Below are 14,829 nucleotides of genomic sequence, written 5' to 3' on the forward strand. Positions count from 1 at the left end.
GTGATTTCGATAGGCGCAGCCTGCGTAGGCACCGTCTCAAATACTGCCGGCGCAAACTTCTCGTTTTTTGCCCTTCCATGGTGTATGCACCTTCCCCAGGACATTGAGGAAATTGTACCACATTTCTTAAAGAAAAATGCAAAATAGACACGAAAATCTAAACTATTGTTGTTGGGTTGTTGCGCGACAGAACGAATGCGACTGGAATGTTAGTTGTTCTTTTTTTACGATAAGTTTTGACGGCACCACCCGATTAACCGCGTGTCAAACGACAAGCGCTTAACTGTCAAAAATAACTTAAAACAGAAGATAGCCGAAAGGCATGCATTTTTCACGCTCACAAATAGCGTGTTTACCGATGGACAGGACACGGACATACAACTTAGCAAGTGTTAACATTCGAACAATATATTGTACGTACCACATGATCCAGCGTTACCTAAAAAGAATTTATTTCAGAAAGATCTCAAATGACACAGTAACAGTGGACGACAGCCACATCTTGACGATCGAACCAAACCAAGATCACTTCGTTTTGCGGCACCCTTTGGGGAGAGCTTCCTGTTTTCACAGCAGCACCGAAGCAAAAGAACGGGCGCGACTGACTCCAACCGGAACAACTGTTTCTGGCCCTGACAGAGAAGGACTTTGCACGGATTATCTCTGGGAGAGGGGAGAACGGGTTCTGGAAAAAATGTTCCCGGAAAAAATGTCCCCCGGAAAAAATGTCCCCGAAAAATATGCCCCCGGGAAAAACGGTACGAGGTGGAAAGTAGGAAAAAATGTCCCCAAAGGGACATTTTTTTTCTGCTGCTGTACAATCCACTTTTGACATTTGTGTATGAATCTAGAGTGTGTCATTTCATTCCCGATTTTGTAACTTTGTAACTCAACTGTTTTTGTTTGTTGTTCATTGTGTAATAAACATTTATAACACTTCTAAAACCAAGATATTGTGTTTGGGGAAATTTGAGAGGTACTTGTGTACCATTTCTAAACAGGTAAAAAGCGCGACGCTGTTAGCACGAACAAGCAATCACTAGCCTTTTTCTAAGTTTTTTTTTTTTATTTATAGAAACGAACGCTTAATCATCATCAAACTGATTATAGGTACTGAGAGTGAGTATTTGGGGGATACAATGCAAACGATAAAATTTCGTTTACAAATACGCCGATGTCGTGTTCGCGCTAACAGTGTCGCGATGTGTACCTCGCGGAGTTGCATAATTCCTTTATTATTGGGCCCGTTTTTTTCTACTTGCCACACGGTGCCTTTTTTCCCAAAATCATATGACTGGACCGCCCGAAGGCCATGAGGATGAGGGAAACCCAGAGATAGGAAATACCTTGGGGACATTTTTTCCTGTTACCCACCTGGGGCCTTTTTTTTTCGGGGACATTTTGTCGGGGGACTTTTTTTTCCGGGTACGCAGCATGCAACAAAAAAAATTAAGGGGAAAGTTTCAAGAGGGGCCAGAAAACGTTGAATGCAAAGCCGCAAAAACATAGCTAGAGAATCGCGCTGAGCGGGATTTCACAGTCCAAGAGAGTGACAGAAAATTTCTAGCTGATAAAGGGCACGCGAGTCGCACCAGCCATATCAGCATCAGCAACATGGCGTCGGCCTAGGAGCGTTATTTGGTAAGGTGAATACTCCCGCGCGGCGACCGTTTTTATCCCTCATGTGTCCCATGCCGTACTTCGTCCCTGGAGCGAGCGCCGAGGAAAGGACTGGCTTCTGCAGTTCGCGGCCGGCTTCACACCCACACTGACCACCAACGAGAGGCCGCCCGTGCCGCGCGCACACGGAAGTGTAGCGAAGATCCAGAGAAATGACAGTGCGAAGCAGAGGCGCTTACACGACGAGGCTAAGATCCAGTGGTTCGCTAACGCGCTGCAGTTGTCCCTTTAACTTCTTCGCGCATTGTAGTCGAAAAGTAATTTCGATACAGGAACGCTTCGATGCAGACATGGACACGTTACTGAATTAAACTAAATACCGTTAAGGCCCGTTCACACATTTCTCTTCAGAGCTACTAATATGCTTAGGAACGTCTGCAACCGGTTGGAACGTCGAGTTGCCATGTCAACGAAGCGACAAACGGCCGTTTTGTTCGTGTTCGTTCACTACTCAAGGAGTTGAGCCGGGCTGAACGTCATCGGCATGTTTGGTACCGAACGGACCGAACGCACCGACAGACCAATCACAGGTCGAGAAAAGCTCGGCCGCGCGCGTTGCATGCCGGTCGCCGTTCCTCCTATCTGCTGAAGAACATGGCGTCGCTGGAGATCGTCGACGTGGTCGACGTGGTCGACGTGGTGGAAGCTCGTCGTTCCGCGTACGCTATCCTTGATTGTGAATTCTCGTCGTGCGTCCCGATGACAAGCTAGCACGTTCTTGAAGAGAAGATTCATCTACTCGTTCGGCGATGTCGTGGCGGCAGCCTCAAGACAGAAGAAACGCTCGTGCCGTTGTTCTTGTTCACCTCGGCTATAGTGGTGCTTTCTACTTTCTTAGCATGTGTGTCCTCAAACATTACCCATTTTTTCTTTTTATTTTGCGCACTCCATGCGTGCATCCAAGTTCAAGGTATTGCGGGCGCGTATTGGGGGGGGGGGGGGGGGGGGGGTATTTAAAGACGCCTATGAAGGATTATAATTTTCACGCGTTTTCATCTCCCTGAGAAAGTGAGTAGTGTTAGCACGCCTGAACGCTCGCAACGTTATGTCATTATAGGTCCATATCAAATGAGCGAGTGACGTTTGAGAGAAGAGGAGTCATTTGAGCGAATCGACGTTGTAGCAAAGTACCAAAGCGCTTGCCCCCCCCCCCCCCCCCCCCCCCCCCTTGCTGCGTTCACACCGCTTCGCGGCGGCAGTCTGTGGCGGATCATTATGAATATGTGAACCACGAAAATATGAAGCCGAGAACGCCTATTCTCGCCGGCCGACTATTCGCTAAATTGTCTTTCGATGAAAAATCGGTGTTCGCTAAAAACCCGGTTCGACTGAGTGCCACCCCTATGTGCACGTGATCAAGAAATTGTATTTCGACGCTGCTATCAAGCTGGGTTCCCTTCCTTTAAGAGGCACAGCGGAAACAGCTGACGGCGGTGGTAAAGCGGCTGCCGTGATGAACACCTGCTGCACTTGTAGCAGTTGTGGTAGGAGTGTGTACGTCCGACGCAGAGCTGTCGTTCCGGTCACAACGGACTGAGTCGTAGCTAACGCGCTCGTTGCAGATGTCTAAACCAGCCTTTACTCGTGACTTGCTCAAAAATTAGCTAAGTAAACGTTACTCGTTACCGAGATTCCAAAGAAACGCGTTACATTAGCGTTATTTTGGTCGCTACTTTGAATGCGTCGTCCTTATCAAGCTGTAGTCACTTCCAATTTTTGTCGTCTTTAATAATTACTTGCTTTTTTAACGCGTTCATTCAAGGATAACTCTCCCCATACTGACATACCTTGCGCGCATGTTTTTATGGTCTATACAGCATTTCCTCCTCGTGCAAATTACAGTCACGAGCCCGGGGGGGGGGGGGGGGGGGGGGGAGAGCACTAGGTTGGGAACTTGTTTTGTACACCTTCCCCCAAGAGGTAACTTAGTACCGTTACTTGTTACTACATCAAAAGTGACAAAAATAGGTTTCTCGTTCTCTTTTCAAAGAGGCCCTACAACAACTTTTTGACTGGTTTTTAATTTGCACCGAACCTGAGCACACCGAACGCAGTAACTTAATGAAACTTTTTTTCTCGAATCTCGCTTTATATTAGGAGGTATAGGCAAATTAAAATTACAAAAACAAGCAAAAAATAGCCTCCTTTATGACGTCCTTGGCCATGGCATGAGTAGCCGTGAACTAGAGAAGGGGTAGTGAGCTCAGCAAACACTCGCAGCTGCCGTACTCCGTGTCGACGGCTCGAGAGGGCGCCACTAAAGCATGTGCTGGATAGGCTGGATGAAGCGGGCAGCCAGGGCGGCTCGCATTGCATTTGTTCCGCGATTAAACACTAATTCGGTATGACACTTCATTGGCCACGAACGACAGCAAACACGTGGTAAAGATCACATTAGAACGGGAGCCACTTCGCGCTGCCAAACCGCCAAACGGCCAAATCGCAAGCCAAACCTGCTCGCCGAGGGCCTTCGTAACGCTCGGAACCGGTCGGATCCTCCAGCTCATACGACCGCAGCGCCGCCGCGTACATCCGGGACTTTTCTACGCTCGCCGCTCGTCGGCAACTGATCTCACTACCCCTTTCTAGTATGCGCCGCCATTTCTGTCGCTTGGTGGCGGGTATGTCAAAGGGTCATTTCTTGTTTCCGTGCTTGCTACACTGCATTTGTTTCTTCTCGGATATAAAATACTGAACAAAGACTACTTTCATAAATAATTGAAACGGTTCGCAACACTTATGCTTTGTATTTCGACTAAAAAAAAAAAGCTTTTAGCGGCTCTGACCAGTAGTAAGGCCAGGACCAAAAACGTAGTGAAATTCGGTCACCTTGAGCTTTAGACGTATTTTGTTTGCCAAATGTCCGCTTCTTATTACTTCATTGGGCCAAAAGCAAGCCGCATCCTCACAGGAGTGTCAAAGTTGAGCCCATCGTGGACGCATGAACTTTTAAGGAAATGCAATAAATTCAACCTCACTACTGCACAAAATTTACGATGATGTCTTCCTCGTGTCATCATATATATCCCACTCAAGGTTTATGCTGATAGGAGGTTAAGGTTTTGCAAACGCTGAGATCGTTACGACGGAGGCCCTAACAAGCGTCTCCTACTCCTCGCTATGTGGACACGGTGACTCTTTAGCGGCAATGTCGCTGACGAACCCCTTCTTGTTCTACATACAGGCATGCTTGCTGTTGACGCTGTTTCCCGAAGGATCCTTGGCTCTGTGCCTATCTACGGTACCGCAGGCTTCGTTAATGAGAGCGCCTTCGATACCGGCGTTCGTTGTCTCGCCATCACATCGCGGAACGCGTGTCTGCACCAGCGCTGACAAAGCCCGGATATCAAGCGTCATTCTGTGGAAGTACCCGTCTTCACCGGCCTTGGGAGACGTGGCCTTTATCGAAAATCCTGCATTGATTCAGCCGCACCTAGCGCGACTATCGACTGCGACAGCCACGTCAGTTGCTAGAAAAGCAGCGCATGGTGTGGCCTACGCCAGTGTGCGCGGTGACTCGTTAGCGGCAATGTCGCTGACGAACCCTTTCTTGTTCTACATATAGGCATGCTTGCTGTCGACGCTGTTTCCCGAAGGATCCTTGGCTGTGTGCCTATCTACGGTACCGCAGGCTTCGTTAATGAGAGCGCCTTCGATACCGGCTTTCCTTGTCTCGCCATCACATCGCGGAACGCGTGCCTGCACCAGCACTGACAAAGCCCGTCTTCACCGGCCTTCACCGTCTTCACCGTCTTCACCGTCTTCACCGGAAGACAGTGCCCGTCTTCACCGGCCTTGGGAGACGTCGCCCTCATCGAAAATCCTGCATCGATTCAGCCGCACCTAGCGCGACCATCGACTGCGACAGCCACGTCAGTTGCTACAAAAGCATCGCATGGTGTGGCCGACGCCAGTGGGCACGGTGACTCATTAGCGGCAATGTCGCTGACGAACCCTTTCTTGTTCTACATACAGGTAAGATATCAGTATTTTATACACTCTAGACGAAGTAATAACTTATGGCTTCTCGAGTTACCGTGCCCACGGTCATTGTGCTTTTTTTGTTCTTTGTGCTCCTTGTATTACCGGTTGTGTACACATGGGATGCTTGTCCTACATTCCGCTGATGCATTAAAACTTCTCTTGTTATGCTCCGGTGACGTCGAGGCGAATCCGGGACCCATGTCTATCGATCCGCCCAAGCAGTTAAACGACATGTTCAAGCTCTTGCAAGATGTTAATGAACGTACGGTCAAGATTGACCAAGGCCAAGCTAGCCTTATTAAGTCTATTGACGAGTTAAAGAGTGAGCAAGAATCCGTCGAACTAAAGGTTACCGACATCCAAAATCGGCTCGATGGAGTTGAGTGCAAAGTTGCAACTCTCGATGCAACCCGGGAAGAACTATTGGCCGCCGAGGGATTAATGCAGTCTGTTATTAAGGACAACCAAAAACTGCACGAGCGCCTGGACGATATTGAGGACCGCTCAAGAAGGAGCAATATTATCTTTCACGGTATTGAAGATTCCGCCTCTGAATCTTGGGAACAGTCAAAACTAAAAATATTAGATGCGTTATCTACTTCACTTAGTCTGCAAGTTTCCGATGAATGCGTTTAACGTGCTCACAGGCTTGGTTCGTATGCAGTCGGAAGATGCAGACCAGTGATTGTCAAGTTCTCTTCTTTCCAAACAAAACAAAAAATCCTACAATCACGACCTAGGCTTAAAGCCTGCGGCATAACGGATAATGAAGATTTTTCTCCGGCTAGGCGCCTAGCAAGACAGAAACTTTTTGAGTTTGGAAAATTACAAAAGAGCGTCTTCCAACTGCGCTAGAATAAGCTTTACCTGAACAATAAATGTTTCATGTATGAAAATGTGAACGACAGGCTGTATGAAGTTGGAAATGACAGAAGGCCGGGCAAGACACATACAAGAAGCCCTGGAGGCGATAATAATCAACCTTCGCCATCCCTCCAAAATAACGTGGCACCAAATTTTGCCCGCGCAGCATCTGCCCGATCTGCCTTGCCCTTACATTGTGCGGGGGCTAGCGGTTCTTCTTTCGCGCCCGAAATAAATAATGTTCTGTTTACTAATATCCGAAGTGTCATACGAAATCCCGACAATCTATGCTCTGCCATTGACTCCACCGGGGCTGATGTTGTTTTGACAGAAACGTGGCTCTCTGGCAAGATTCATGATAACGAAATCCTAACTACTAACAAACGCTTCAAAATTTATCGCACTGATAGGGAAGCTCGCCAAGATGGAGGTGTGCTGATTGCAGTCGCCGAACATATAGATTCCCTTTATTTGAATGTTGCGAGTGACCTCGAAACAGTCTTTGTTTGCCTTTCCGTGAATCACAAAAAATATATCTTGGGTGCCTGTTACCGCCCTCCCTCAAGTGGCGATAGCTTTCTGAACAAACTTCATGACGTAATCAGTACGGTGACCTTGCGATCTCCCACACCGAACTTCATCCTTCTGGGTGATTTTAACTATCCAAATATTGTGTGGTCGGCGGAAACAGCTTACGCAAGCCCTTTTTCGTCTGACAGTGACAAATTCCTCAAATTATGTTCGGACTACAATTTCTCTCAGCTAGTCTCTCGCCCCACCAGAATTACGGCCTCCTGTGCCTCAGTGTCAGATCTTGTATTGTCAACCTTACGGCTATAAATAGTGAATTGTGTGAATTTCCGAGTTACTTTGTGGAAAATTTTTTTGAACGCTCTGTAGATGAAAATTGGTGCCTGTTTCGAAACAAAGTTAACTATCTAAAAAGCACTTATATTCCTGTTCGCACATTATCTTCCAAAAGTAATTCCACTTGGAACAACACCAGACTTAAACGACTTTCCAATAAAAGGAAACGCCTCTTTCGTGTAGCCAAACTTTCAAAACTAGATAGTCATTTTAACTCCTATCATTGCGCCGAGCAGGAATATAAACGTGCAGTATTAGAAGTGAAACCCAATTTTTTTGCTAACACGTTGCCCAACATTTTATTTACAAATGTTTGCCACTTTTGGAACTTAATCAAACCTAATGATCACCATGGTGACCTGAAGCTTAGAAACGCCGATGGGGAACGAGAAGGTCAAGATGAGTGTGCATCATTGCTAAACGATATATTTATACAATCTTTTTCTTCCACCGATGTTTCTGTGTACCCCAACTTTAATTTCCCTGACTTTTTGCCAATGGATCCAATATTAATATCATTTGATGGTATAGACGCAATAATTAATAACCTGAAGCTCTCCTCCTCATCGGGGATCGACAATATTAACTCTAAATTCTTAAAAAACACGAAGTCATCAGCTATACTATCAATGATTTTTAAGCAATCATTGGAGGAAGGCTGCCTTCCCGAAGACTGAAAAGTTGGAAAGGTGATTCCAATTCATAAAAGTGGCGACCACTCCTCACCGAACAACTTCCGGCCAATTTCTTTAACATCCATTCCTTGGAAAATACTCGAACATATCATATACTCTAACCTCACATGTTTCCTAGAATCGAATTCTTTTTTCACCCAACTCAACACGGCTTCCGCAAACCATTTTCCTGTGAAACACAGCTTCTGCTCTTCACTAATAAGCTTCATTCTGTCCTTGACCGTGGCTCCCAGATAGCCTCGTTTTCCTTGATTTCTCTAAGGCCTTCGATAAAGTTTCTCACCGGCTACTCCTATTAAACCTTAGCAAACTCAACATTGATCCGAACGTGCTACGCTGGATAGAATCTTTTTTAACCAACCGTTCTCAATTTGTGCATGCCCCAATGGTACTAACTCTTCACTTTCTCCCGTAGCATCTGGAGTTCCCCAGGGTTCTGTTTTAGGTCCGCTACTTTTCCTCATCTATATTAATGATCTGTCTGAATGTATCTCCTCTAACATTAGTTTATTTGCTGATGATTGTGTTCTATATAGAGAAATAACTGATAACTCTGACATCTCTTCTCCAATCTGATCTTAATTCTGAATCTAACTGGTGCGACAAGTGGTTGATGCAACTCAGTCTTAATAAATGTAAATCCATGAGAGTTTCCCGTCATACTAACATATGCTCAAATTATTACAATGACACTAATCCGCTGCAGCCTGTGTCCTCTTACAAATCCTTAGGTGTTTACATAACTTCTTATCTTTCCTGGGAAACTCACACTGACTACGTAACTAACAACGCCAATCGCATGCTTGGATATCTCAAACGAAATTTTTCACAGTCACCAGTGTCACTAAAACTTCTTTTATATACTACTGTAGTACGTACTAAACTTGAATATGCATGTTCTATCTGGAACCCTGGTCATAATACTATCATTGCAACTTTGGAATCAGTTCAAAATCGAGCAACACGTTTCATACTCTGTAATTACCATCGTACATCCAGTGCTACTTCAATAAAAAATAGTCTTGCTTTACCCACACTAATGAACCGTAGACGCATTTCCCGCCTTACTTTATTTCATAAGATTTACCATAATAACCCTTTCATGCGCCGTGAACTTCTAACGCCAGCTACTTATGTTTCATCCCGCGTAGATCACCAGTACAAAGTCGGTATCCCAAACTACAAAACTAACACTTATTATAACTCCTTTGTTCCTCGCACTAGCTCAGATTGGAATCGCCTTTCCGCGCTGACATAGACTCCATAACCAGTATTATTGATTTTAAAAATGCATTGTTTGTTTATTTTGATTAACCATTTTCTATAAATGGTATTACTGTTATAACATTGTGTAAATTTTTTTGAAGTGTCTGAGCAAGCGTGCATTAATTACTGTATTATATTTTATGTATCAACTACTGTACCCTTGTCACCTAATCCCCCCCCCCCCCCCCCCCACTCCCCTCTGTAATACCCTTCGGGGCCTTGAGGGTAAATAAATAAGTAAATAAATAAATAAATAAATAAGCCTTTGTGTACGAGCTTTTACTTACGCCGAGGATCTCCGCCTGAACGGTGTGTCTGAAATTATCTTGGCATTCTCGGCCAGAAAGAAGACAAACACGTAACAAATATTATGGCCGTTAGCAACCGTCAAATGCGCTTTGAATAATTTCGTTCGTTTGGTGCACCGCAGGGGGGTTCACGCCCGTCCGACGCACTTCCGACGAATGGTGCGACATTCTTCACACAAGTGCTCGACTTTTGCTTTCTTAAAACGGTATGTATGTGCAAATGGTGCCTATATGATTGCACGATAACTTTAAGCGCATACGCGATGTAGAATATTAGTAAACTGCAGGCGGGCGGGGACTTCGCTTCATGCAGTTCTCCGGGTTAGTACAGATAAGAGATAAGGAGTGTGTTCGATTTTAGCTTTTCAAAGGCGCCTCCGTGTTTCACCTCGCATGTTCGGGCGTATTAAGAAAAACGGCAATTGCAAAAACTTATATAATTCATCTATAGACACACAAAAAAAAAAAAAAAAAAAAAAAACCTCCGAATCAGCGCTAGTGTAAAGGTGCGAGCTCGATGTATGCATACTTATTGGTTTTTACAGCTTTTTGACTAGTACACAAGCAAGATACCCGAGTTTCGCAGCATCGAGATTCTCAGCACAGCCTCGTTCACATACCTCGAAAACTAAGAGAAAACCTCGAGTACAAAAATACAACAAGTATGTCTTAAGACTAGCTACACGTCTCGGGCTTGTGCTAAAGCTTCGAAGCGTGGCCACTTAGGTGAGCTCAGAGACCAAAAATGACGCTCTTCCCAGAGTGCGACGCGCGCAGTGTTGCAAGCTGGGGTTTATGGAAGTAGTCTATTAACGCATCAATGTCTGGTAACATGGTTTTAAAAAGGATAAAAAACAATTAATAAGAATTTTGGGCGTTTATTTGAGTAATTTGCGTGCTTATTTGAGTAATTCGCGTGCTTTTTAGCCTACCCATCGTCGATAACATCATATCCGAGGGAATCTCAAAAAACACTGTGACATTTGATCCGCTGAAGCCAACGTTGGCTGAAGCGCAATCGCTTGAGGTGACACTAAGTGAGTCGGTCTGACGGGGGTGTCAGTCTAGAGTACTTTGTCCGCAGACGACCACCGGCGGCGAGTCAAACAGCCCAGCATGCCTAGTCAGCAGGCGATCGTTGTCGGCGAGTCATACCTAGTCCGGCATTCTTAGTCAACAGGCGGTCGACTGCGGTGAATACTTAATCCACAAGCGACCGTCCGAAGCGAGTAATGCTTGGACCATCATTTGGTTCGCTGGCGACCGCCGGCAGGGTCACACTTAGTCCAGTATATTTAAAACATAGGCCACAGGCGGCGGTGAGTCCTCCTTATATAATCATACTCAGAGCCCGCAAGAGTCCACCGGCACGCGCAGCTGGCTCCCGAATTCTGAAGCGTAGCTGCCTACGTGAATTCACGACATCCCGGGGTGGCTCAGAGCTGGAGTTCCGTGTTTACGAATAAATCCGAAACAAATTCCTAAAAAACATTCACCGGTAAAATTGTCTTTAATTGTGATTTATCCCAAACTTTTTGAGATCACGACGGAAGAGAAAATACGGTATTTTATATATAAATTTGACAAGAGCATAGAGCAAGCGGTCCTGAGGAAAGGCCACTTTAGTTTTCTTTTTTTATTTTATATATATATATAACAAAATTACTAAATTTTCAGAAAAAACAAAATTCGAACAAAGTAAAATTGTTCTCCGAATTGCCAAGAGTTTGGAATCTAACGAAAATAAACTCCGATGAACCCTCAATTTTGAGCTAAAAATAACCTCCGAAAAATACCCTTCGAATTTAACCAGAAAGAAACACCGAAACCCCGGAATCCCACTCATAACGTGCCAAGGGAGAGCGCAGCTGGCGTATGACATCACAATTTATGACAGCAGTCAATATACAGTGAAAAAGGCGCGGTAAACTTCCTCACCTGGCGATTACTTCAATTATCTCGCAATTCAAGAGCATTCAGAATTCAAAGCCCTACACGCACTCACGAAAAAAGTGGAACCCATGAAAAACTTCCAATTAAAGCATGCTGGTGGCAACTCGACTCCTGGATAAATTTAAACTTGTCTCGGTTATTCTGGTGAACCCGTAGAACTCAAGCGTGGGTCATGTTTACAGCGCATTTAAGACCATCCGAAGCTCCCCGTAAACAGCATTGTAAATTATGGGCAACCTCGAGTCAGAGTTTATTGACACGTGCCCCTCCGCCCCATTTTCTATACGACATTTATCGACGGTATTTTTTCTGATTTGGACATATTGTCACGAATGAGAAGTGATGAGGCGATAATAACTGAACTAAAATTTGATGGGGCAAACTTGTGCTCAAAAATAAACAAGGAACAAAAGAAAGCAGAGCGTCGCGGGCGTCGAAGTCGGCGTGACAGCAGAGTCGAACTCTGGGGTGAAACTGACTCCGGCTTGCCACGCGGAGCCCCTTTTGTACACGCGTGGGCTTCTGGAACAATCGGCGTAGAAGGTTCGGCGTGTCGAACATTCTAACCTCGAGTCAGCAACACGGTTTTCAAATTTACCAGAACGTTACGTTAGAGTCTACAAAAATGCGTCTTGGCGGCAAGGAATAGAACCCTGGCTTTCTGCGCGAGAGGCACGCGCGATAACCGTCTGGCCAGGAGCGCGCCGCCTGCTTGGCCACCTACGTGCGCGGCAATATTCTGAAGACCAATCGTTCAGCTTCAGTAGGACGCTTCAATGAGGTGCTTCCGAGCATTAGGTTTTCACGTGAGTACTCACACATATCGGTCGGCTTCTCGCATGTGAGCATGCACATGGAGGAAAACAAACAAACGAAACTCTATCGCAAACCTACCGACTACCCGCCCTCATGAAGCGACCGCCAGTGGCTATCTAAAAGCCGACTTGCTGAGCCAATAATTTTTTTTTTTGCGGTTACACACGTAGTTGGCACCGCTTCATGGGATAGTTAATGCTTTCGCATTAAGGATAAAATGGTAAGCCACGCGTGGACTGACAGGCCGCGCTGCCGCCAAGTGAAGCCTAGAATATTTTGTTCCCCGCGATCTATGCGAGGCGAAAGGAGATCACAAGTAGATGTATACTGCAAAGAAAAACACGGTTTTATTATTTTTTTTATATAAACAAAAAGCGAGCAGTGTTTTTGTCAAAAAATTCGAAATGCATCAACGAAGAGTGTGAAAAGGCGCAGGGAAGGTGATAAACGACATCCATAATTACTTCAGGGCCGGGGCAATATGAAAACACAAACACACACACGCACGCACGCGCACACACTAAAGTGTCAATAAATTGGTACGCTGTACGAGTTCGATTCTTATCTTCTCTTTTTATCAAAGTAACTGGTAAATAATGGAATTTAAAAAAATTATCACTACGCTCTTTCACTCGATAAAAATAATTGTTCTTCCCTCATGTAAATCGTTTCGTCCACTGCCGTTTGGGCGTTGCGTACTGCATTCCGCTGTCTTGTGGTAAGGCCTGTGTGGGCCAAACGGGACTCGGCATTAATGACAGACTGAGGGAGCACTGCAACTCTCCTCGTACGAATCCGATCGGCCATTTAGCAGTCCACTGCAGCAGGTGTGGGTGGGCTCCCGTGTTTCAGAATACAAATAATTTAGGAGTGGTAAAAGCGAGCGACTAGAAAATTAGCACTTAAAATAGAAAGAATAAAACGCGGCGGACAAGCACGAGAAAAACACGTTCTTCTATTGAGCCACAACGTTGATTTTCGGCAGGAATATTGCACCCTGAACGAGATTCAAACAAAGATAAGGTGATAGGGGGAAGGAAAACTGGGGGATGGAAAGGGGGAGGAGGAAGTCACGAGGCACGGGCGGAACTACAGTAACGATCTAGTTTTTACGGGGAGTTGCGATATTTTTCAAGTTGGATTTTGTACTGGCACGCGTTCGTGTAATCACTACGGCGTGATGCACGTTAAAAAGCTCAGGTTAGCGGTTGTACTGCACTTGCTAAATTTATAATCTGCGGCTAAGAGACCGATGACCCGTTGGTCATCGGTCTCTTAGCCGATGACCAACGGCTGAATAAAAATACAAAGCAAGAATATTTTTTAGAGCGCAGCTCTTAGGCGCCCGTTCCCGGCTTGAGCGGCGTCGCCGTCGGCGTCGCCGTCGCCGTCGGCGAAACCAAGGTCATCTCAAGGTCACGTGACCCCTCCCAAGGTCACCTCTAGGTCACGTAACCCCCACGTGACCCACTGAAGGTCACGTGACCCCAAGGTCACGTGACCCCCTGAGGTCACGTGACCCCCTGAGGTCATGTGACCCCTCCCAATGTCACCTCAAGGGCACGTGACCCCCACGTGACACCCCAAGGTCGCGTGACCACCCAAGGTCACCCCAAGGTCACGTGACCCCCCCGGTCACGCCTCCCCGAGGTCACGTGACCCCCCCCCTCCCCGAAGTCACGTGACACTCCCCCCTCCGAGGTCACGTGACCCCCCCGGGAGCATATTAAAGAATGAGGGGAGGAGGAGGAGGAGGGGTCTACCCTCCCCTCAGTACCCTTCACTCCTCCTCCTCAAGAGCTGCGCTCCAATTCGGCTTTAAGGCCCGTTCACACTCTTGCGACCGAGTTAGACCGAGAGAGACCAAACCGGTTTTTAAGCCTCTTGCGACTTCTTAGGACCAGCTCCGCTGCATCGCATCCGGTCCTAAGAAGTCGCAAAAGGCTTAAAAACCGGTCTGGTCTCTCTCGGTCGAAGTCGGTCGCAAGAGTGTGAACGGGCCTTTACATGGAGTTGTAAACGGCTTTCACTTTTTTTTTTTCAATTTTAGGCCTGAGGAATTTTATATCGCGTCTTGGTAAGGTTACCGAAGCCGATAAAACGTTGTTTTCTGCGTTCTCGACGAGAAAGGTTTTGATTATCTCACGTCCAAACCGATTGCGGTGTCCCCCTTTTGTCTGGGTTCCCGCGAAGTCAGGCGCGCATCCAAGGCATTCGGTGGCGTGAACCGCTATCGGAAGAATGGAGTTATCAGTTCTTGGAGTGGCTTCATTTGTGTGTTCACGAAAGCGGTAATTTATACATCGGCTGGTTTTCCCTATGTACTCAGCTCCGCATTTGATGCTGATGGAGTACACATTTTCTGTGCACCAAGCCCAAAAAAGCGCGTCGTGTTT

The 14,829-nt window shown here is 46.2% G+C and overlaps 1 pseudogene; it reads left to right on the forward strand.

Annotated features, from left to right (window-relative positions):
* Positions 1-5,784: 5,784 nt before the first annotated feature.
* On the forward strand, positions 5,785-7,372 carry LOC121835703 (annotated as a pseudogene).
* Positions 7,373-14,829: the final 7,457 nt, after the last annotated feature.

This window comes from Ixodes scapularis, unplaced genomic scaffold (genome assembly GCF_016920785.2).
Source record: "Ixodes scapularis isolate PalLabHiFi unplaced genomic scaffold, ASM1692078v2 PGA_scaffold1__304_contigs__length_218370807, whole genome shotgun sequence".
NCBI lineage: Eukaryota > Metazoa > Arthropoda > Arachnida > Ixodida > Ixodidae > Ixodes > Ixodes scapularis.